The sequence below is a fragment of the Crocuta crocuta genome, unplaced genomic scaffold, assembly GCF_008692635.1.
Source record: "Crocuta crocuta isolate KB4526 unplaced genomic scaffold, BGI_CrCroc_1.0 scaffold223, whole genome shotgun sequence".
NCBI lineage: Eukaryota > Metazoa > Chordata > Mammalia > Carnivora > Hyaenidae > Crocuta > Crocuta crocuta.
In genome coordinates this window covers 545331-571647 of record NW_027529426.1, presented here as the reverse complement: position 1 = coordinate 571647, position 26317 = coordinate 545331, and the positions used below count along the sequence as shown (strand labels likewise).

General features: G+C 34.9%; 1 long non-coding RNA gene across 2 annotated transcripts in view; it reads left to right on the top strand.

The window, feature by feature from the left end:
* The window catches only part of LOC144227270 (uncharacterized), a 64656-nt gene that overhangs the window by 26570 nt on the left and 11769 nt on the right, over positions 1 to 26317 (top strand). For both annotated transcript variants that reach the window (XR_013333891.1, XR_013333892.1), the window contains exon 4: positions 18783 to 18861. This is a non-coding gene — a long non-coding RNA (uncharacterized LOC144227270). The remainder of the gene's footprint in view (positions 1 to 18782; positions 18862 to 26317) is intronic.

Genomic DNA, 26317 nt, shown 5'->3' with positions numbered 1-26317 from the left:
AGGAGATCTTCTTTGATCCATTTAACCCAGAATCTTTTTTTTTCCCAGTTTCATTGAGATATGATTGATGTACTTCCTTATATAAGTTTAAGCTATAAAATATAATGATTTGACTTACATATATTGTGAAATGATTACCTCAGTAAGACTAGTTACCACTAGCATTTTTTAATGGATGACTGGGCCAACAGATTTTTCATTGACTAATTCCCATAAGTACATTGAAATACAGAGGCTTTTGGGGCACCTGGATGGCTCAGTTGGTTAAGCCTCCAACTCCAGCTCAGGTCATGATCTCACAGTTGGTGGGTTCGAGCCCCACATTGGACTCTGGGCTGACAGCTCAGGGCTTGGAGCCTGCTTTGGGTTCTGTGTCTTCCCCCTGTCCCTCCCCTACTCACTCTCTGTCTTTCTCTCTTCCTCAAAAATAAATAAACAGTAAAGAAAATAATAAAAAATAAATACAGAGGCTTTTACTTCTCCTGCTTCTTGTTTGTTTTAGTTGGCTAGGACTGGCATAACAAAGTAACACAAACTTGTGGCTTTAATAACATATATTTATTTTTCATAGTTCTAAAGGCTAGAAGTCCAGGATCATGATTTTGGCAGTTATTTCTTTGAAGGCTTCCCACTTGCCTGGTACATGGCAGTCTTCTTCTGGTGTCTATATGATGTCTCTGTATCTTCCTCTCTGTGTCCTAATCTCCTATCTTTATATGGATACTAGGCATATTGGATGAGAATCCACCCTAACAGTCCCATTTTAATTTAATTACCTGCTTAATAGATTTATTACCAATATTCACATTTCAAAGTGCTAAGGACTAGAACTTCAAAATATGAACTTTGGTGGAACATAATTCAGCCCTTAACATGTCTACTTACTGATGGTTAGCGAGCACCACCATCACCCCCCTAAGTTTAGAAATAGTAACTGTAGTGGAATCACAGCCTCTATTAAACTATAACCAAAGGTGGAAGATAGGTGACCGTGTATACATTATAAGTTCTAATAGGTAGAGATAAAAAAAGGGTTTTGATTTACCTAACACGTATAAACTTCATCATGCAAGACAAAAATAATAAGAAAAAAATTCTAGAAAATGTGAAGGTTTTAGCACAATAATTCAAACACATTTGAAGAGAAAAAAACTTTTATGCACAAATGTGACTTCCTAAATATATACTATGAATAATCATTTATATATTTCCAGAGTGTAGAAAGGGAAAAATATTTAAAGTAATTAATACTTTAATTTTTTATAAGATGAGTCACAGTTTATTTTAAAATTTAAAAAGTACTGCTTCTGGTTTTCAAATTGATACTTTAGAATAAGGATATGTAGTTACTAAATATAGCAGCTTGATTTTGTTTCTGAAAAGTTACTTCTCAGTTTCAATGAGATACACAATTCTGAGAATGATTCGAATACAACAAAGCTCTTGCAAAGTTTCATGGTTATTATAGGTCTTTGACATTGCTGGAAACAGCAAGTGAGGATTTAGATAATTTTCTATGGCAACAAGTAGGTATAAAAATTTTAAAGAAAGGTATGGAAGTCACTGACAAACTAGATGAGTTGTTTCACTTTTAATTAACACTCAATAGCAAATTTTGTGAAATTCTTGAATATTTTCAATATTAAATTTTATTTTTTGAAAGTTTCAAAATTTCTTAATATTTTGTTATTATTACCCATCTGTATTTCATTCTTCCCTTTGTTCCTTCTTGTATGTTTTGACTTACATCCTGGAAAAAAGGGAGAAAATGAATTGGCAATGTTTGTTGAATATTATTTAAGACATGTTGATATAAAGTCATTATCAATTGTCCTTGATGTTTTCAACCATGTGTTAAAAGATATTTTAAAGTTTATCAGTGCTAACTGTATTCAAGAAATGGAAAATTCTTTCCTTTAAAAAAGGCTTGTACTCATTAAAATTAATAATTTTATGGCCACCTGGGTGGCTCAGATGGTTAAGCCTCTGACTTCGGCTCAGGTCACTATCTCACAGTTCATGAGTTCTGACAGCTCAGAGCCTAGAGCCTGTCTCAGATTTCTGTGTCTCCCTCTCTTTCTGCCTCTCCCCTGTTCATGCTCTATCTGTTTCTGTTTCTCAAAACATAAATAAATGTTAAAAAATTTTAATTAATAATTTTATAAAGTAATTTTGTATCATTTGCTGGATTTGTAAATTTGATGATTCTTAAGATTCATACAACTAAATAAATAAACACGATATCTAAAAGTATTTTGTAGAGGGGTTCCTGGGTGGCCCAGTCAGTTGAAAGACTGACTTTGGCTCAGATTATGATCTCATGGTTCATGAGTTTGAGCCCCACATCCACATCCTGCTGGTTGCTGTCAGAACAGAGCCCACTTTGGATCCTCTGTCCTTCTCTCTCTTTCTCTCTCTCTCTCTCTCTCTCTCTGTGTCCCTCCCTTGCTCGAGCTCTCTTTCCCAAAAAGAAATTTTAAAAAACAGTAAAAAAAATTAAAAAGTATCTGTAAACTTTTGTTTGCACAATATCTGGGTTTTACATTTTGACAAAATTATATTTCCCTAGAATGTAAGTTACTGTGTGGTAGAAGATTTCAGACATATTTAATTGCACTGAATAATGAATGTTAATCAAGAGTGCTGATATTATGTAAATATAAGTGGTTTATATCTGTTGATGACAGATATCTAGGAAATAAAAGAATCATAAGAGGACTAATGAGGAAAAACAAGGAAAATATGTACAGCTGGGACATTTTATTTTTTTATTTTTATTTACTTTTATTTATTTATTTTATTTGAGAGAAGAGAGAGAGCAGGGGAGGGGCAGAGAGTGAAGGAAAGAGAATCTTAATTTAAGCAGGCTCTGAAAGCAAGAAGTCCCACATGGAGTTCTATCTCATGATGGTGAGATGGTGACTTGAGCCAAAATCAGAAATCCAACATTCAACTGACACCCCAAAGTCATTTTAAAATAAGAAAATGTGAAATAATGCAGTAAATTTTCTAAACTTCACAATATTTTGAACTCTGGCTACATCTAATATTTTCAATATTGGAATCTCTGTAATGCTTTTGGGTTCATCAGATCGGACATAATTTTTTTGGAATGTTTTTTTTATTTTTGAGAGCTCACAGCCTGAGCAGGGGAGGGTGAGAGAGAGAGGGAGACACAGAATCTGAAGACAGGCTCCAGGCTCTGAGCTAGCTGTCAGCACAGAACCCAACGTGGGGCTTGAACCCACGAACTGTGACATAATGATGTGAGCCGAAGTCCAACACTTAACCGACTGAGCCGCCCAGGCGCCCCAGATCAGACATGATTTAACTATCAACAGAGTTTCTTTAAACTATTGGTTATCCTTCTGCCAAAGTGGAAAAATGGCATAGGCAAAACAAGGAAGATCTTTGTTCTGGGCCTCTCCATCACAATCACCGCCTAGGACCTGTTCCCTATCTTTTCACCACATACTCTGTGCCATGGTCATATTGTGTTATACTGAGCTGTATGTACATCTATTTCCAATAGTGGGAGTGTTTTTCAGTTTAAATGACAATGTGAAAATGTTAGCTCCCTGTAACAGTCTTGAAATATCAACATCATAACTACTATGGGAAAAACATATATAGATAATATCAAATTTATGGTAATAAAAAAGTGATCAATTTAACAAGCAAAGGGTCAATTACTATAGAGAATTTAGAGAAGGAAAAGTGGTTTTGATATTAAAACAAGGAATACTGCTTGAGAGGCAGTATTTCAGGTGGGCCTTATACATGAAATTCATTAATTTTCAGGGTGGAATTTTAGATATGGATTACTTGTTTTAGCTACCATTTGTCATTTTCATATTCTAGCCTTAAAGAAAAAAAATAGCAGCATGTCAGCTAGCCTTTATAAAATATGGTAATACATGGACAAGAAGATGGAATTTTCCTTTCATATTGTTTCCTCAGGTTATTATGATGATGTAATTTCAGAAACAATTTCCAATAAAACCATTCAGTGCAATTTTATAAATTTGTGATAATGAGGCATAATTTCCACTAAATTGCATTACGAGGTCAATAATATTACTTGATATGCTGTAAATGCAGGTTCAGATACAGGGAGCATATTAATTCTCAGAAAATTCATTCCTGATGTTGAGCTAAAGAGTAAAAACGGTGATACAAAATTAATGTGCAAAAATCTGTTGCATTTCTATACACTAATAGTGAAGTAGCAGAAGGAAAAATTAAGAAAACAGTTTCATTTAGATTTGCATCAAAAAGATGCAGTGTATTTTATATACCTAGGAATAAACTTAACCAAAAAGGTAAAAGATCTGTGCTCCAAAAACTATAAAACACTGATGGAAGAAATTAAAGATGACACAAACATATGATAAGATATTCCATGCTCATGGTTTGGAAGAACCAATATTGTTAAAATGTTCTTTTAAAAAGTCAAAATATGGGGCACCTGGCTGGCTCAGTCAGTAGAGCGTCCGACTTTAGCTCAGGTCATGATCTCACAGTTCCTGAGTTCAAGCCCTGTGATGGGCTCCTTGCTGACAACTCAGAGCCTGGAGCCTGCTTCAGATTCTGTATCTCCCTTTCTCTCTGTTCTTTGCTCATTCTCTGTCCCTGTCTCTCCCTCAAAAATAAATAAACATTAAAAAAATTTTAAAAAAGCAAAAATGGAATAGAGTTGAAATTAAAAAAAAATTTTTTTAATTGTTTTATTTCTGAGAGACAGAGAGAGACAGCGTGACCAGGGGAGGGTCAGAGAGAGAGGGAGACACAGAATCCGAAACAGGCTCCAGGCTCTGAGCGGGCAGTCAGCACAGAAGCCGAGGCGGGGCTCGAACCCAAGAACCGTGAGATCATGACCTGAGCCGAAGTCGGACGCTTAACCGATGGAGCCACCCAGGGGCCCCTAGAGTTGAAATTTTTTATTACTGTTGTTGTTGTTTCATACATCTTTTAGTAACAGTTGTTCATTTTGAAACAGTATGTGACTAGCACATGTCCATAAGTGAACATTCTGTGATGAGGACATGTTTGACATTTCTATTCATTTTCTAAATGGCAACTGGAGCTCCTGGGTGCTTCCGTCAGTTAAGCGTCCGACTTTGCCTGCGGTCATGATCTCGCGGGTTCGTGGGTTCGACCCGCGCCTCGGGCTCTGTGCTGACAGCTCAGAGCCTGGAGCCTGTCTTCAAATTCTGTGTCTCCCTCTCTCTCACCTTCCCCTGCTCATCCTGTCTGTCTCTCTCTCTCATTCTCTCTCTCAGAAACAAATTTAAAAAAAAACATTAAAGAAAAATAAAAAAATAAATAAATGGCAACTAAGATGTGAAAATTAGATGTTTCTTAGAAAAGAGTCTCTCTCCCTCTCTCTCTCTATATATAAATGTATGTATATATCATATTTACAGGATGCTGCTAAAAGTTATCACTTCTTCAGAAGTAAATGTGATCATTTTTTGCCTGCTCATTTGGACATTTGAATAAGGAAGATTGCTGTACCGAAGACTGTTTAGAATTATGAAATAAAACTTACTTCATCCTTTGAGCTTGCAAGCATGATTTTCACATGCAATCTTTTTTTTCTTTCACTTTTAAGTGATACCCATTTAAAAAAAAAATTATTGTTGACACACAATGCTACTTTATTTTCAGGTGTGCGACATAGTAATTGGACGATTCTGCACCTTGTGCACCCATGCAATCTTTATACAGTGGGTTTTTACTGAGTGGTAAAAGTTATTGATGTACCTTGATACCTCTATAGATATCCATAGATATGCCAAATCTATAGGTACGTCAACCCTTTTAAATTAATGTTTGAAAAAATTTTTGTAACAATTCCAGATACATAATATTATAATGTTCACTAGCAACTGGAATACTGAATTAAGTGTGGGATAATTAAATGGTACACCAAATTATTTTTAAAAAATCAAGTATTATATAAAATAAGTACTGTCCTTAAATTGCTGTGAAGAAAAGCTCTGAAACAGAGGGTAAGTTGAAAACAATATGCTCCAGTGCATCTCCTAGATGTCTGCTGGACCATGCAAAACCTTTTCTTAGTGAATATATAAATGAGCAAAGTCAGGAAATAAACTATTCTACTCAGTGCCAGAGTGCTCAAGAACAACCATGTGGAGAATGCAATGAAACAGAATCCAATTTAATTTCTTCAGCTGAGTTGCAAATAAAATACTTTTTCCAAGTGTATGCCTCCAAACAGAAAGCCCAACAGCCTTTTCTTTAGTTGACTTTGTTTAGTGCATATTATCTGTAGCTTTCCTCACTTTATATCTAGCATCTCACACTGGATTTACAATCTCTCAAGTAGGCTGTAGTTTTGTTTATCTGGAGTACTTATAAAATTGTGAATTGAGTAGGTGTTCTATATGTATCTGTCAATTTTGTGTGGAGTAAGAAAATCACATTTCTACTTTATCTGAATGGAATATTTTTCTATGATTAAAAACAAAAACAAGTAAGCCACATTAGAAAATGAATGGTATTATGCATAAAAACCAAGTGAGGTTTTTTTTTAAGATTCAAGTATATTTTTATGACCTATTTAATTCTTTAAGTCTGTGATTTGGCTAAGAAATAATTATCCAGTGTTGTCTATATTTCACTCCTATAGTACCATTTGATTCAAAAGTCTGTTTTCTTGAATTAAGCATTCAATGCACACTCCAACTCCTGCAAATGATGAGTAGATTTTTTTTTTTTTTTTTTTTTTTGGCAAGCTTGCCTAGGTAGTTTTAAAAATGAATCCAGCCATTGACTGGTGTGTTTTAATTGCTATAATTTGAATAATTAATTCTATGTTTAGAAAATGAGTTCAAGGTGGTGTGTGATTAACCATGTTTAATGAAGTCATTACCTGATTAAAAGGCATTTCATGCCCATGACTGATTATATCCAAATGCTAATCAATTTGATTTAAATTGTCTCTATATATTTGAATTTGTTACAGTTTTGTGTTATACCTACTGTGATGAAAACTACATCGATACTCTATTATGGGTTATTGTCTGTACTTTTGGACTTACTATTTCTAGAAGTATAGTATAGGAAACAGTGCTTCACTTCCACTAGCAACAACATCTGCAGAAAATGTTCTTGGCTTAGGAAGTGATTTCATTTCGGAATGTAGAGCTGTTAATAAAAGGGACTAGTTTGATTAAGAAGTGAGCTCTTTAGTGATAAATGAGATGGCTGAATTTCTGAGGAGGTTTCTCATATATTAACTCTAGCTCTTACTCGTCAAAGACAGAACATGTCAAATTTTCCATGTGGCCTTGAGAAAGTGAATGATTTTAAAGAAAAGACATTTGAAGCATTTTTAATAATAGATCTCAAGAGTGTGAAGACATTTTTTAGAGGACAAGCACCAGCTGTTTTTCTTCTACACTGAGCACAGCACAAGAGAAAATGCAATTAAACTAAGAAATGAAGTATTTTGGGTCTTAGGATTGCTTTGAAAGTATAAATTAACTCTGTTGTGTGTTAAAATGCATTGCTGAGGTTAGTCTGTGTGAAACTCCTTTGTAGAGAATTTTATTTTTTTTATTTAAAAAAATTTTTTTTTAAATGATTTATTTGTCTCTGAGAGAGAGAGAGAGGCAGCGTGAGCAGGGGAGGGTCAGAGAGACAGGGAGACACAGAATCTGAAGCAGGCTCCAGGCTCTGAACTGTCAGCACACAGCCCGACGTGGGGCTTGAACCCACAAACTGTGAGATCATGACCTGAGCTCAAGTCGGACGCTTAACTGACTGAGCCACCCAGGCGCCCCTAGAGAATTTTAAAAGACGGATAATTTCTCATGTGATTTCGTTATATTACATGACTTCCTGCCTGAAATGGTCAATAGCTTTCCAAAGTTGCTTCCTTCAGCTAGCAATCTTTTAGTGCTAGAGGACACCATTTTCATATTTCCAGTACAAGTCAGGTTTCAAAAAACGAGCCATTGCTTACACTATAAATTCAGGTGTACGGATTATGATCTTTGACATCTACATACATATACACATGCATACATGTGTGATTCAGTGTTCTTCCACTATACTTTACAAAATGTGTTTTATTCTGCAAATGTTCACATCTGAGGATAATAGGTTTTTCAATGGTTATTAAGAAACTGTTGCTGATGGACAAAGAACAAATATATTTTCAAGAGAAATATGCTTTGGGCTTGTTGTATAATGCATGTGAAGACTCCACAAATGTATGATCAGATCAAGGTTTCTCAGTTTTGGCACTATTGACATTTTGGGCTGGATAATTGGTTTTGGTGAGGAACTTCCCTGTGCATGCTACAATGGTTAGCAACATCCCTGATCTCTATCCAGTTTATACCAGTAGCATCCCTCTTGTAAATCATAATAATAAAAAAACGACTCCGGACATTGTCAAATGTTGAAATGTTGTCTGAAGGGTGGGGAACGTGGTGGCAGTGGTGACAAAAGTGCTCTCAGATGAAAGCCAGTGAGGTAGATAATGACAAGTCTAGATCAGCACTGGTTTTGATGATATTTACAAACATAAACCGATGATCAGCATTTATTGTATGAGAATTAACATAAGACAATGAAAATAATATAGTCTCTAGCATATAAGCTCACTCAAGAAATGCTTTTGTAAATGGAATAAATGGGTATCTTAACATTAAAATGAATACGTGAAGTAGAAGAAAAGTAAAAATTACAGTGAATACTACAATCTGAAAGATAGTTCTTAAAAGATACTGATAAAGTTTGTATGTATCACACTGTTCAACTCCAAAATGGATCGTCTTATGTTCATAAAGGCATCAACATAAGATACGTAAACAAAGCCAAATCGAATTTAATTTTCAAATTTCTCTAAGCTTTGTAAATTTTCCAGATATTTAAAAATAGCCAAAAGTAATTGAATTTTTTACCATGCTTTACATTTCAACTCATAAGCAATTTTAATACATTTTTACAGTCATGATAAAGTTGATTTTCTTTTCCCCCTTTTCCTTGATTATTCTTTGCTTGGCAATGGCTACCAGTAATGTGAAGTACACGGATGTGACTGATAACAGGAAGGAACATTGATTCATGATCATACATCTGCCAGCTCATTTTTTAAAACCACAATTTTTTTCCACCTAGGAGTCTAGGCTTCTACATTTCTAAGAATAGCTTTCTTAATACTGTAAAGAAGATGATATTAGTGATTCTTAAAATGATGAAAGCTGATATTCTCACAGGTTGAACTTCATTATGCTAAGAGGATTTTTTCCTTTATGAAATGTGCATTACCTAGGAAGTGGTCTCAATTTTTAAAAATGAAAGACAATTAAAAGTATTTAAAGTCATCTTTAATTCATCATTCATCTTGGTTGTCACTGCCTTCACATTTGAGACCACCATACATCAGCCATCCTTAGTGAGCTCACCTTGATGGTGAGATCAGACAAGCCATGGGAACCTTATACAATCACCAGTACAAAATCACGAGCTAAGTAAACATTGATTGAAGGTAACATGTTTTGAGATGGTTTATTACACTGTGAAAGCTGGCTATATATAATGCCCTAAATAGCAAACTATAGTAAAATTAAATGTGTACATTATTGTTTTGATTAAGAATTATTATATTTTTAATCAAGAGACTGATAAAAATAATTGAACCTCCCAATAATGTGTCACTTATTTATAATTTAAGCAATCTTAATATAGAAACTAATACTCTATATTAATTAATATAGAATTATTAGTTAGAATATTATTACTCTATATTATTAATATATACTCTATATTATTAATATATTAATATAAATATATTATATTCTATATTATTAATATAGAAGTATTCATTAATACTTAATAGAATTAGAATTCTCAGAAAACCACGTAATTCCACTAGACCCAAAAAATTAACTATTTATCCCAAAAGAAGCACATTAATTTCTATAGAATTAATAACTACAGTATAAGTAGGTATGTACACACACTACTATGAAATATAGTCAATATTTATTAATATTAACTTATTCAGGTATAGCAGGGATCTATGAATATTAAAATTTTTTATATTAATCAGTGTTGTTTTGCAAAACTTTACAAATTTAGAATGACTATTGTATAACATAGTTTGATAACTCAAATATTTTCTGCTTCACTTCAAATAATCAAACTGGGGTCACCTGGGTGGCTCAGTCTGTAAAGCATCTGACTTTGGCTCAGTTTGTGGGTTCGAACCCTGCATCAGGCTCTGTGTTGACAGCCAGCTCAGAGCCTGGAGCTGGTTTCGGATTCTGTGTCTCCTTCTCTCTCTGACCCTCCCCTGCTTGCTCTCTCTCTCTCTCTATTTCTCTCTCTCTCTCTCTCAGAAATAAACAAAACATTAAAAAAATAATAAACTGTTTTTGTTTTTGTTGTTTGTTTGTTCACAAGTACTTAAAAAGCCAGAAATATTTAAGCCAATAAAACAGGCTGAGGATCATTTGGAAATCCTGTCGCTATATATAAGTAAAAGAAATACATGTATGTAAGTTTATTCTTGAAACTATAGAAATATATAATTGAAGCATTTTAAAATCCAAGAATGTTATTTCTTTATAAAATTTGAAATAGACTTATTATTAATAAATAGACATTATAACACATTGACAGATGTATCTCCTTTATCATCCCTTCATAATATTTAGAGTCTTAGGCTTTTGTAAAAGTATAACAGTAATTAACTTCATAAGATATTTAAAAGGCATGGTATAAAAAAGCAAGATTTCAATTCATTTGGCTTTTAAAAAATTGAATTAAGGCAGTACAAAGCAATATAAAGTATATACTTACTCAGTATAATGAAGGAAAAATCTTATTAATAATGTCTATACAGTAGTGAAAGAAAGAAAATGTCCTAAGAATTAAGTCAAAAATATATTCTCATGGAGTAGAAAATATTCTTTTTTATTAATAAATTTTATGTTTTAGATCAGTTCTATTTTTTTTTAGATTGGTGTTAGATAAACAGCAAAACTGAGCAGAAAGTATCCATAACCCTATGTTTTTAGAATCAACATCCAGCATCAGAGCCGTACATTTGTTACAACTGATGAACAGTTGTTCTGTTCTGTCAGTTCTGCTCTGATCTGTCAGCTCAGAGCGGGATGCAGGGCTCAGACTCATGAACCACAGGATCATGACCTGAGCCAAAGTTGGACACTTAATGGACTGAGCCACCCAGTGCCCCATATTATTATGCTTCCTTTTGTTGCATTTCACAGGCATTGCATTTTTTTTTTTTTTTTTTTACAAATTAAAGGCTTGTGGCAATCCTGTGTCAAGCAAGCCTATCTGTACCATTTTTCCAACAGCACTTGCTGACCTCATGTCTCTATGTCACACTGTCATGTCACGTTGCCATGTTTTGGTAATTTTTACATTTTGAACTTTTTTGCTATGATCATATTTGCTATGGTGGTTGGTGATCAGTAATGTTTGATTTTACTATTGTAATTGTTTGGGGTGCCATAGCTGAGTTCATATAAGACGGTGAAGTTAATCGATAAATATTGTGTTCTGACTGCTCTCCCAATGACTGTTCACCTGTCTCTCCCTCTCCTTGGGCCTCCTTATTCTCTGAGACATGACAAAGTTGAAATTAGGCCCATTAATAACTCAACAATGGCTTCTAAGTGTTCAAGTGAAAGGAAGAGTCACACATCTCTCACTTTTAAGAACAATTTTTTAAGATTATTTACTGAGAGAGAGAGATTGAGAGAGAGAAAGCAGGAGAGGGGCAGAAAGAGAGGGAGAGAGAGAATCCTAAACAGGCTCCATGCTGTCAGTGCAGGGCCTGATGCAGGGCTCAATCTCATGAACTGTGAGATCATGACCTAATCCAAAACCAAGAGTTGGAGGATTAACTGACTGAGCTACTCACGTGCCCCAACACGTCTCCTACTTTAAAGTGAAAGCATGTTGAAAGCCAAGATAGGCTGAAAGCTAGTCCTTTTGTGTAAAACAGCTGGTGATGTGAAGGCAAAGGAAGAGGTTTTGAAAGTGCTACTCCAGGGAACACATGAATGGTAAGAAAGCAAAGCAGCCTTCTTACTGATATAGAGAATGTTTGGTGGTATGGACGAAAGATCAAACCAGCCACAACATTCCCTTAAACAGAGGGAATCCAGAGCATGGCCCTAACTCTTCTGTGAGGCCAAGAGAGGTGATGGAGATGCAGAAAAAAATTTTGAAGCTAAAAGATATGGGTCTTGAGTTTTAAGGAAAGAAGTAATCTTCATAACATAACAAAAGGTGGAGCAGCAAATCTGATATAGAAGCTGCAGCAAGTTATCCAGAAGATCTAGCTAAGATAGTTAATGAACATGGCTACTGTAACCAACATTTTTCCAATGTAGATGACACAGGCTTCTATTGGAAGAAGATACCATCCAGGGATTTCATAGCTAATGAGGAAAAGTCAATTTCTGGATTCAAAGTTTCAAAGGCCAGGTTGAATCTCTTGTTAGGGACTAATTCTTTTGGTGGATCTGGGCAAAGTAAATTGAAAAGCTTCTGGAAAGATTTATTACTTTAAATGGCATTCATGATTCATTGGTAAAGAGGTCAAAATATCAACTTTGACTAGAGTGTGGAAGAATTTGATTCCAAGCCTCATGGAGGCCTTGGAGAAGTTCAAGACTTCAGTGGAAAAAGCAACTGTAGATGGGGTGGAAATAGCAAGAAAACTAGAATTGGAAGTGGAGCCTGAAGTTGGGAATGGTTTGCTGCAATTGCATTGTGAAACTTTAACAGATGAAGANGTAAGAAGTTGCTGCGGTGGAGGTCAAGGAGGTTGTTTCCTGCTTTCTCCTCTAGGGTGTTGATAGTTAAAGAAAGTGGTTTCTTGACATGGAATCAACTCTTGGTGAAGATGCTGTTGTTGAAATGACAACAGAGGATTTATAATAGTACATTAATTTAGTGGATAAAGCAGCTGCAGCTTTTGAAGGGATTGACTCCAATTCTGAAGGAAATTCTACTCTGAGTAAAATGTTATCAAATACCATCACAGGTTATAGGGAAATCATTCATGAAAAGAAGAGTCAGTGTGTTAAGAGATTGCCATAGCCACCTCAACTGACAGCAACCACAACCTTGATCAGTCAGAAGCCCTCAATATTGAGGCAAGATCTTGTACCGGCAAAAGATTTTGACTCACTGAAAGCTCAGGTGATAGTGAGCATAGTTTAGCAATAAAATATTTTTAATTGAGATATGTACATTTTAAGTAATAATTAATTATATTATATACTTAATAGACTACAGGATAGTGTAAATATAACTTTTATATCCACTGGGAAATCAAAAAAAATCATTTCACTCACTTTATTGCGATATTCACTTTACTGTGGTTGTCTAGAGCTGAACTCACAATATCTTTGAGGTATGCTTATCATTTGGGTTCTAAACATGACAAATAGTAATCACAGTCCCTTAAGATAAAATTACAAGAGCAATATATGAAATGCGTATCTCCAGAACTTTAGTGAATTTACCTAAAGTTGCAGCAGTATTTTTGGTATATTTTAAATAATGTATTAAATTACATTTGCATATAGATATAATATAAACATTTACTTCATTCAATCTGTCTTTATCCTTAGTGAATTACAAAATAACAGGAAATTCTAAAAGATGTTTTACCCTCCTTTACAAAGAATTTGACTATTGAAACATACTCATTGAACTGATTTGTTTATACCATATAATTCTATAGAATGTGTGCATGTTTTAAATCTAGAAGCATGTTCAGGTGACACCAGTACATACAACTTTAAAAGGCATTAGAAAAATAGAAATATTTAACTAACAAACTTTTGAACTAATCATGATATCATAGACTCTTAGATTTGGAAGAGACTTTGAAATCTATTTTAGTACCTAAGTCATTTATTCATTGGAAAACTCAAAGCTCAGATTTTACAAGCTCATGTTTTTTAAAGTATTTAATGACAATAGTATAGTATCTAATTCCCTTGTTTTGTTTTTCAGGCTAATCATTTCTAGCTACCTCAAATATTATATAGTATTTTATGATTAATTAGTAGTATAGGTATAATTATTATAATTATACTCACATCTTTTTCAACTTCTAAAAGTTAAAAGATGCCTGCATTCCTTGGCTACTGGCCTTTTCTTTGGACTGTCCCAATGTGTTGATTTATCATCACATCTCTTATTTTCTGTGATTCTCTTGCTTCCTCTTACAATGACCATGTTATTACATTGGAGTCATCCAGATGATCTAGTATAAACTTAAAATCTTTAATATATTCACATTTGTAAAGTCTCTTTTTACCATGTAACATATTCACAGATTCAGGGATTTAGGATGTAGACAGCTTTGCAAGAGTGGGGAACATTATTTGGTCTACCACAGTACCTAATATGGACCTACAATAGTCAGGAATTTGGAGATATGGTAGTAAACAAACATTTGAATATATGTTCATAGCTCTTACATTCTGTAAGATAAAGCATCAGTCACAGCATAATAACTAAATTTAGAACTCTGAAATATTATGTTTGGTGTAAGAAGACTTTAGGAAGACCCGAAAAGATCCCCACCTCCTAATATTCATGCTCTTCGTAATTGTTTTCAACTGAGTATAAGCTAGACCTAGAGACTCATTTTCTAACAACAGGAGATGTCAACAGCGATAGAATGTCATTTTCTAGAATACACTACAAAAAGCCTGTGGCTTCTATTTTGCTTTCTATTTTACTCACCCACTAGCTTACTCTAAAGGAAGTGGCTGACATGCGGTGAGCTTCCCAAGGAGAGGACTATCTGGTGAGAAGCAGAGGAATGTCTCTGGCCTACAGTCAGTGAGGAACAAAGGGCCTGGTGTTCCCACAATACAGGAGGAAGTAAATCTTGTTAATACTTACATAAGTGAGCTTTTAAGGACCCTCCCCAGCTGCAATCCTATGAAGAACCCTGAGACACAGGCACCTCAGTAATCTGCACCCAAATACCTAAGGCATGGAAATTTTGAGATAATTAAAGTTTAATGTATTAAGTCACAAAGTTGTAGGGTTATTTGTTATGTAGGATAGACACCTAATGCAGTTTTTATTTAAACTTGAATTTTAATGTCATTGAGAGGGGCAGGTACTCTAAATCACACAGAGTTTATGCCTTTCTTATTGTCTGACAATAGAACATCTATAATAAATACATATTAAATAAGTTATCCAATTGTTTTTACTGTATTTAAAAAACATTAAATTAATTAGAAACAATAATTTGCAATAGATACTATGAAGTTAAAAAAGAAAGTAGTATCCTGTGATACCAAATAACTTGGAAATCTGAATAAAAATTAGGGAAAATTTGTCTGTGGATATCTTTTTTAAGGACCTAAAGGAAAAGAAGGAATGATTGTAACAAAAGGCAGAAAGAGTATTCCAGACAGAATAAGTGATCATGCATAAAGTCCTAGAAGTAGGAACAAGCATTGTCTTCAATATTAAAACAAGACAAAACTAAACAAAACAAAAATGCTTTCCATTGTATCGACATCAATGGACACTGATGAGTAAGTAGTAGAATATGAAAGTGAAGGATTGTTAATCCAAATACATGGCTTGGAACATCATGTTGGAAAATGAATTTTCAGTTTAGGGCAATAGGATTGTCCAAAGAGACTAATCAAAGATGAATACTGATTTCAATTTGAGAACCTTGATAGACATGATGGTTAATTTTGTGTATCAACTTGCCTGGACCACTGGGTGCCCAGATATTTGGTGAAATGTTATTTTGGGTGTGTCTTTGAGGGTGTTTCTGGATGAGATTAACATTTAAATCAGTAGATTGAGTAAAACAGATTGCCCTTCCCAATGTGGATGGTCCATATGTAATTCACTAAAGTCCTGAATAGGTTAAAAAGAAAAAAAGCTGAGGCAAGGACAATTTGCTTTCTCTGTATGCCTGTCTTTGATCTGGGACATGAGTCTCCTCCTGCCTCCAGACTTGGACTCAGACTGAAACTTACACCACCAGTTCTTGGCCTCAGGTCTTCAGACTTGGACTGGACCTGATCTTGGGATTTCTCATCCTCCACAATCACATGAACCAATTCCTTATAATCTCTTTATATACAGCCTGTTGGTTCTGTTTCCCTGGAGAATGCTAACCCCAGTGCATGTTGGCCCATTTGTTTAAAAATTATGAGGGAAGAAATAAATTCTGGAGCAGGGGGAAATGAAGAGTCCAACTTTGACCACAACATATTTGATTTGAAACATCCAATTGCAGATGTCAAGAAGGAATTTTGTTAACAGATTGAGTTTTTTTATTCATTAATTATTTAACACATTATGTCTTGTGCTGAAGATGTGACAGCTTACAGAGGTCTGAGAAGTATAGATTAAAAAGACAACAGTTGGTATATCAGTTATTTATACTATCCCTGTAAGTAACAAAATGTTTGACAAATAGTGACTTAAAGAGTAAGAGTTAATTTTCTTATATCACAAGAATTCTGAAGGTAAAGACTTGCTATGATTGAGTTAAAAGTGTAAGCATTGGTTCAAGGACTTAACAATGTTAAGAATATGTGTGTTTGTGTGTATATGTGTGTGTGTGTTTAATCTTCATCCATTGCCACAAGTTAACTATAGTAGGTACAAACAGCATGTCATCATGTTCAAACATGGAAAAACAGGGAACAGCATGGGACAAAGGCCTTTTCAGCAGCACATGCTTCCCTATTTTGAGAGCTTCAAAATCTTTCCTAAAAGCATTTCAGAAAATTTCCTCTTTCCTCTCATTGGTGAGAAAAAAGTCAACCATAATTTCACTCCTTGACTGATGGCTGGATCCACTTTCCCATAGATCTAGTGTTCTTGATTTGATACACAAAAAGAAAAATAAAGTTCTATTTGTTAAAAGAGAGAGAGAAAGGGAGAAAAGAGAGAAAGAGAGAGGATGACTTCAGAGTGGGCATCTAATAGAACTCCAAATTTACATAGGGATTGATTCAAGGCCAGAGGATGAATTAGTTTTATTTAAATCAAATTACTGCAATTCTTCCATGTTAACAACAATTGGTCTATAATTGAACATGTGACCCAATTCTGGCCAATAAAACATGAGAAGTATTTCTGAAAGCTTCTCTGAATGTTATCTTCCTTATTACATGGAGACATCAGGACTTTTGTTTTGTTTTTAGCCTTTCATCTTGCTGTCAGCTCAGGATGTTATTGTATAAAAATATAATTATGCAAAGTGTAGCAGCCATTTTGCAATCATGAGATAAAGACTGAAAGCCAGTTACAGTACAACATCCTGACTTCATTGATTCACTCAAATGACCCTTTATTCTTTAAATTAATACAACTTGGGAAAATCTGCTATTTGTAACTAAAGAGAGCATACATAATGTAGCTATCATATAAGTCCATAGAAATGAAGATATTTATTTATTGCAAAGGGAGAAACTTCAGAGAGTGGAGAGAAAAAGTCTCATTACGGAGGGTTGGCAACATTTAGGGAGGAATAAATGAGGGAACTACTAAGGAGGCAAAGAAGTGGTAAAAGGACAACCAAAGGAGTAGTGCATTTTGGAAACGGAGATGATGTTTCACGAAAATAAGTCATTCAGGAGCTATATGGAAGCTCCTGAAAGTCTGAATATATTGAAAAAGGTAATCTAAAAATGAATTTGGCAATATGTAGAAATTGGAAACTTTGAGTGCCTAGGAGAAAGAAGCTATATTAGAACACAGAGGTTCAAGGAAGTGTGACTATAATGTTTAGAAAAATATCTGTCAGTGTTTGGCCATGAAGTAAAATTGATAAAAGGCAGTAAATGAAGCATGCTTTGTTGTTGCGGTTGCTATCTAGCAGAATGTACTAGAGGGAATTTGCATAGTGATGAGGTTATAAGCAATGGAGAAAGCTATTGATGATGCTGGAACAAAAAGAAACCACAGGAGCATTCTTGAGAGGAGATTGTCTCTGGAGCACAAGAAAGATTAGCTTCTGATTGAGGAAATGTTGTTTTCTTTATTGTAACAAGAAGATATGACAATGAGGTGAAGAAATTTCTTTGTTGGTTTGTAAGAGACTGAGGCAACTTTATTGGGTCCATTTTTCTCAGAGAAGGATCCATTTACTCAGTCTACCAATTCAAATGTTACTGTCACTCAGAAATATCCTCACAAACACAACCAGAAATAACGGTTAGCCAAATATCTAAGAACCTCATGGCCCAGTCAAGATGACACATAAAATTAATGATCACAATCATCATGGAGGAGTGAGGGAACCTATGGAGAATGTGCGAGGTGTCAGATTTTGCTTAAGTTCAGCTGAAATGTCAGAACATTTTCTCGTATACAAACTTTATGCCAGGGATCCCCAATCGTTTATTGTACAATCAATTCTTTAAAATTAAAGGTGATATCTTCAATTTATTCTTATTAATTATACTATCTGTTTTACACAAGAATACCTCTCTTCAAATTATTATGAGACAGAGAAAGAGCAGGGTGGGGGGGTCGAGAGAGAGGAAGACAGAATCGGAAGTAGCAGGCTCTGTACTGTCAGCACAAAGCGGGACTTACCAACCAGCTGTGAGATCATGACCTAAGAAGAAGGCCGATGTTCCTCTGACTGAGCCACCCAGGAAACCCATTAATCTTGGTGTTTAATTGCCAATGTTATTTCTCCTTTCCAGCTTCTTGGATCAACAATTCTGGTAAACATGTGTTTTCTATAGGTTTGTCATTCAACATTGGTCAGCATTGGGCCTGGGGTGGAGGTCAGTGACACCTTATGGAACATCAGGATCATTAGTGGTAAGAATATTGGCAGATATTTCTAAAATATTTAAAAAATAATTCTCACCATACACCTGAAAATTGAAGCAGATTCATAAATTCAGAAAAATCTAAGTATTAATAAATTTTTACCAAATCTGATTTTAAAGATGTAATTCCCTAAGGTTTTATTTAAATGTCATTCAAATGTAGAAATCGTTCTTAGGCAACATGAATGTGGTTTCTGTTTTGCAGCTGGTTAATTTCCCCAACAGTCAGTGCTTTTTCTTTATTTTGTTCTGTTTTCCTATAGTAGGTATATTTCACAGCACTCAATTATTCCTTAGTCTATTTTCAGGTAAAAGCATATATTTCAAAATCAATTCATATTCCTGCTGCCTGTCTAGAGGTGACATGAAAAGCAAGAATGTGGACTCTGGAGTGAATCTACTTAAGTTATAATTTTGCCTCTGATATTTATTAACTGTGTGATCTTTGAAAAACTGACTGTGTCCTCTCCATATGAAAGGATGCCTTAGTTGGCTCAGGTTACTACAACACAGTAAAATAGATGGAGTAGTTTACGAACAACAGGCATTTATTTCTCACAGTCTAGAGGTTGGAAGTCCAAGACCAGGGTGTCACGTGTGTGGGTTCTGGTGAAGGTCTTCTTCGAGGGGTCAGACTGTGGACTTCTTATGTTCTCGAATGGTAAAAAGAGAGCAAGCTAGCTATCTGGCCTTTTCTGGTACGACTGCTAATCCTATTTATGGCTCCAACTTCATGATCTAATTAATTCCCAAGAGCCCTACAACATATGTATTTTTCAGGGATATAAACAGTCATTCCATAGCAGAGTGGGGGCTCAACAAGGTGAATGGTAGTGCTAATTTCTGAGATAAATAGAAGATGGAGAGAATATCGGTAGTTTTGTTTAAGAAACATAAATTTAAGATGCTTTTCATTAACCTTGTAGAGTTACAGAGATTTCTACTGTCCCAATGAATATAAGTTGCATTTTAAAAAGACTATATTAAAATATAGCAGAAGAGCTGTCTTAGTGGTAAAACTTGTTTGATTTTTTTTTTAAAACAAGCATGAAGTAATTTAGTAGAAAGGATGTTGGCAATAATTTATTAAGAGCAGATTTGTAATTATGCTAGTGTATTAAATGCAGTCACCCTTATAGTCATGTGCAATTGACCGATATAATGTGCTGCTTGCTAGGTCATTCAATTTAAGAGGGTTATAACAGCTAATCTTTTTAGCAATCAAAAAGATCCTATAACAAATAAACATTTAGAAAGGGTGTGAATTTTAACTAGTGAAAGCAAGTGGGGATATTATTTTCTCAACATAATAAGACCTAACTTCTTCCTGTATAAATAATTTAAAATGTGGAATTTTACATAAAATACCTGAGAATAAACCTAACCAAGGATACAAGAGATCTGTATGATGAAAACTATAGAAAACTTATGAAGGAAATTGAAGAAGACACAANAAATAAATAAAATGCTAAAAAAATAAAATGTGGAATTTTAATTTGGGGTATTAGAGATAACTTTCTCTCTCTCTCTCTATCTCGATCATCTGCGTATCTATGTATCATCTATCATCTGTTGTCACTCTATTTCATCCAGTCAGAAAAAGGGATCCCTTTTCTCATGTTCAAAGCAAGTCCTTCAACTTGTGCTTTTTGAAAAAATTTCTGATTTGACTCCTTTACTCATAAAATAGGTCATCATTCATCAGTCCTTACATTCTTTCCTTCTCCTGCTTTTACACATGCAAAAAGAGTTTGCCTTTGCAACTTTAAAAATAATACTTTGTTGTCTCTTCAATACTTTTGTCATTATTCCACTGATAAAATTCTTGCTAAAAAGATAATGTTTGCTGCCTTTATTTCAAAATGGAATATCTCACATTTCAGTCACTTCTTTCCCTTCTGCCATCAAGTTTCTGCCTCTACTATTTTACTGAAAGTCCTCTCTAAACGGTTACTCTTCAGCCTGCTAAATTCCAGCAGATTATTTTTGTCTTTCATATTACTTGGATTTCTTTAACATTTAACTTTTTTTGACCATCATTCTTGGCTTTTCTCCTTTCTTTAAAATTCTAGTTTTTATTTAATCTAAATATTCTTATTCACTTTTGCATTTTTCTTCTGGTGATGTCACGTAAAGTTAATATTCACGAAGGTTACATTTGCAATTTTCTCTGCTCATCACTTCTCTTTCCCTTTCTCTTTCTCTCTCTGTTCCTCTACCTCTCCTCTTTTTACTTTTTATCAAAATGATCATCAATCCCTATTAGGACAACTTTTGCTGTTGACCACCATTATCTAGTTTAATGCAATAGAGCAAATGTTCCTTGAGGGAGGCTTGCTCATTGCTGCATCCTCAGAGCACTCCTTGCTGCATAATAGGTGTTCAATAAATGTTTATTAAACCAATCTAGAATTACTGGGCAAATTTGTTCTCTAAAATCTGGACTTGTATATTTAGGAGTATAGGTGATATCTGTAAATAGATAACTTCAAAGGACCTCATACACAACATAAAATAAAAGATAACTTTATTTTCCCCAAAATATTTACCTACAGGCAATCAATCACCAAGTGCTATAATTTCTACTCCCTTAATTCCTTAAACTCTAATTCCCCCCTCTACGTTCATGACTTCTGCTATAGCTTATATACATCAGTTCTCAGCAAGACTATTGGGTGCAGCTGTTCTCTCCACCAATAGCACTCCCTTTGCCAATTCATACTCTACGTTGAAGACAAAAGCTCTATGTGAAATACAAACCTAACATTTTCTTCTCCTGAATAAAAATATTTGTTGACATTCATTGCCCAGGACAAATTCTAGACACTTTGCTATTATATACAGGATTCCCTAGGAGCTGTCACTTGCTTAAAGTTAACTTCTTCAGATTTTACAATATTTTGCTTTTCTCCTGTTGTTTACAACCTATGCTTTGGGAAAACCAAGCTAATTAACATTTCATAAATAAAAATCAGATTTTTATAAAACAAGACTTTTTTAAACTCAAGATATACACTCTCATTATCATGTTCTTTCCCTATTGTCAACCTTGCCAATTTAGATAACTCCTTATTTTTAAGATGCAGCTCAAGTGCCCTCTTCTCTGAGAAGAATTTCTGAGGGTACGTTCACAGATGGAACTAGAGGCTTCTACTTTGTTTGTCTATGTCAATCTTATTTTCTTCTATTATTTATGTGGTTACTTATCTCCTGTCCATCAACTGTAAGCCCCCATGGAGTGTTCTTACTTCATTAGTAACTTTCATACTGTTCAGAACAAAAGTAGAACCTTAATACAGATCATGAGTGATACAGATTTTCGAATGGAGCTTAGTTGTTGTTTTTTTTTTAATATCCATCTTAGCTTTCTTAGCCTAAACAAACAGTTTCAGAGTGGAAAAATCTCTGTAGACCACACAATACATTATAGATACATTTTTTTCTTACATAAGCATAGACTCAAGTTGCAGTTTATGAAGACAACAGTTTTTCTAAAGTTCACTTGTCTTCAGTTTTTCAGGTTATTTGAGAGAGATTACTCCTGCCTTCATCAAAATCCATATCCCAGAAATGGCCTTGTGACTTGAGATGAAAAAGAGATTTATTTTGTGAATGAGGAAAAATTAAGAATATCTTCAGACTAAGGGTGGCAGGGTGCCTTAGCCAGCTAAGTACCAGACCTTTGGTTTCGGCTCAGGTCATGATCTCTTTGTTCGTGGGTTCGAATCCCACATTGAGCTCCACACTGGCAGTGCAGGGCCTGCTTGGGATTCTCTGTCTCCCTCTCTCTCTGCCCCTCCCCCACTCATTCTCTCTCTCTTTCTCTCTCCCTCTCTCTCTCTCTCTCTTCTTCTTTTTCACTTTCAAAATAAATAAACTTAAAAAAATATCTTGAGACTAAAGGTTGGTTTCATAGCTAAGATTAGGGCAAGGTAGCCTGCTTTTGAGAACAAATCTTAATGTAAGGGCAGCATCCAGGGTGATTTCTGAAGGGAGAATAAAAGCATATATACACATATGCGTGCATGCGCGTGCACACACACACACACACACACACACACACACTTCCACCACCACCACCACGTTTGTAAGTCCTTTGAAAATGTGGACAAACAGAAACTAAAAATCTAAATTAAATTTATATTTCTGGAGAAACTCCAGGGAATGCTCATGAGAAATTAGGTTAGTTATAGTATCCTTCTAGTGAGCCAAATGGAAATATTTTTTTGGAGACTATTCTTATAAGATAATGAAAGTTTACAATAAATGTTAGTTTAAGTTAATTTCTGATAATTAAATGTTAGATAATGTTAAAGAATTGTGTATTAGAACAACTTTTGCAGCTATTATCAAAGAATTGCCCAGAGAGTCTGAATTCTAGAGGGTCACAGTTATTGTTGCCAATTACTTCAAAACTGATAATCTGCCTGTCATAAATATGGTTGTATTTATTACTTAGAAGGTCAGGATAGGAGGCAAAAGTAATTATCTCTTTTTTTCATTCTGCAATATAGTTCAATGCTTATAGTAGAGAATAGTTTTAGTTTATCTTTTTAGATGGACAAGTAATTACTATCAAAAGATTATTTGTTAATATTGGGAAACATATTCAACTAGTTAAATAAGAGAAATAACTGTAAGGTATTAAAATTTAAATATTGAAATTATTAGAAAATATAACATAAATATTCATTAACCATTGGTATTTGTGAAAAGATTAATTTCCATTGAAAGTCAGAAAGTAATGTGCTTCGCTTTATGTCTAATGTATGCTCTTCTATCCTTTTAAGTATTCTAATGTACTTCAAAGGCCTAAGGATTTTTTATTCTTTATTCATTTTATTTATTTTTTTAATGTTTATTTTTGAGAGAGAGAGAGAGAGAGAAAGGGTCGGGGAGGGGCAGAGACAGAGGCAGACAGAGGATCTGAAGCTGGCTCTGTGTGAAAAGCCAAACTTGAACTCATGATCAGTGAGATCATGACCTGAGCCAAAGCCGTTCACTCAACACACTGAGCCACCCAGGTGCCCCCTAAGTATTGTTTAAATAAGCAGAGTACTTATGGGCTCAGTAGACACATGCAATAAAAATGGCTTTTTTCCCTAATTTTAAGATCATATGATTTTTCAAATAAAAATCTTTGTTGCCGACAGATTTTCTTAGTAACACACTTGTATTAGGTTTCTGATTCTTCAAATGTTTAAATTATTTTGTTTTCTATTTTAGAAGACACTCTTGATATCTCAAGCTTGTTCTACTCTTGTTACTTCAATAGGAGCAAAGAAAAACTCCGAAGTACACATTTTTTTTGTCACATGTCGATGCAATCCTCTCTCAGAGACCTGCCAAGCTCTCTCTCTCTCCCTCCCTCGCTCCCTCCCAGGGCCTTGGCTCCCTCAGTCCTTTGTCTTCTCAGGTCTTGTTTGTTTTTCTTCCTAAAATTCAAGTGGGCATTTTCCTCTCCAATGATTCAGTCTCAGGACAACTCCAGGAGAGATGTTTCCTCAGAGCTGCAAATCTGTGAAGCCATTTTTTTGCTGTCATATTCCAACTTTCAGTTAGAGATCAATTCTTTTTTTCCTGTTAGCTTTCCCCAAGTGGCCCCTAGACTTTCGTTTTGTACTAAAGAAATCCATTTTAGCAACAGTGGGGTCTCATATCTAGCAGAGTTGCTTCCTGAGAAGGGCGAGCAGTTAGTGTCATGGCTGAGAACATCAGCATCTCTGTATGCAGCACCCACCCTGACCACCAGGGTCTCCTTCTTCCCTCTCAGCGACTGCTTCACACTCTTAGTTCTTGTACTCACCTAAGTTTCTAGAGTACTGGCATTCCGTTTTGAGCCTTTTCAATTGGGAGGGCCTACAGCATCCACATTCATGATGTTGTTATTTTTTACGTGGTTCCTTTTAGTTTCCTGGTAGATTAAAATAATAAAACACAAATATTCTGAAGATAGGCCTCTGGAGCACATATTTAGGTCTCAATTATCCAAGGCAATAGCTTATGAATAGATCTAATCCACAAATAAGCTCTGGCTCTTTGATTTAAAACCACAATTGATTATCATTAGTAGATTTTAGTTTCATCAAGAGATGCATAAGAATTATCTGAATAATTAAGTTCCTCTGAATAATATTTATTCAATTTCAGGCTCTCTAGATGGTGTATTCCTTTATCAGTTTGGATAATGAGCCTCAAAACAGAATTGTGTTAGTATCTATAATTGGAAGCGGAAATGGTATCATTGATATTGGCTTTGAACTACTTATATAGAAATGTGAACTAATAAATTCATGGACAGCAGACTAACATTTGCACACTGGGGGAGGAGGGTAGGTGCTGACTGGTTGTGCCTAAGGTGTCCAGAACAGGGAAACAGAACAATGGTGATTCTACTGTACACTTTGCCAGCAGCATGGAGAACAAGTGTATCCAGGTGAACACCACAGGCACCCTAGACAACCTTTCTTCTCTTCTTTAGTCAAATTGCAAATTATATGTATTTGTTGAAGGTATTTCTTTCACTTTAAAATAATTTGCCTTGGGGAGCCTGGGTGGCTTAGTCGGTTAAGCGTCCGACTTTCGCTTATGTCATGATCTCGCGGTTTGTGGGTTCGAGCCCCGCGTCGGGCTCTGTGCTGACTGCCAGCCCAGAGCCTGGAGCCTGTTTCAGTCTGTGACTCCCTCTCTCTCTGACCCTCCCCTGCTAACGCTGTCTCTCTCTCTCTTAGAAATAAATAAAACATTAAAAAAAAATAATTTGCCTTTCTGGGGCATCTGGGTGGCTCAGTTAAGAGTTGGGCTCTTNTCAAAAATAAATAAAATATTAAAAAAAAAAAGAGTTGGGCTCTTGACTTAGGCTCAGGTCATGATCTCACAGCTGGGGAGTTCAAGCCCCAAATCAGGCTCTACTTTGGCAGTGTGGAGCCTGCTTGGGATTCTGTCTCCCTCTTTGTCCCTCTCCTGCTCATGTGTTCTGTCTATCTTTCTCTCAAGATAAACAAATAAACTTTAAAAAATAAAATAAAATAAAATAATTTGCCTTTCTATGGAAGGAGAGAAAAATTAAGCTGTACACTAAACTGTTGTTTGAGGTTTCACATGCAAGATATAGTATAATGATCTCTTGTAGATAAAAAAAAAGAGGCATTTATGTGTGGAGCTCTTGAACCATATTAACAATGGCAATAGTGGCTTATGTATTTAAAATTTTGGTGTATTGATCAAACAATTAATTGATTCCTTTGACTTTGATTTCCAATTTTGTGATATAAGTAGTTGAGTAACGTTAGATGTATTCTTTTTTTAGAAACTATTTTTCTTACACTAATGGAGAAATATATATTCAAGAAGCCAGAAAGTAGACAAAGATTTTTCTAAATATTTCCATACCATCAGATATATCATCACTCAAGATAGTCTATTAGAAACAAAATTACCTCTGT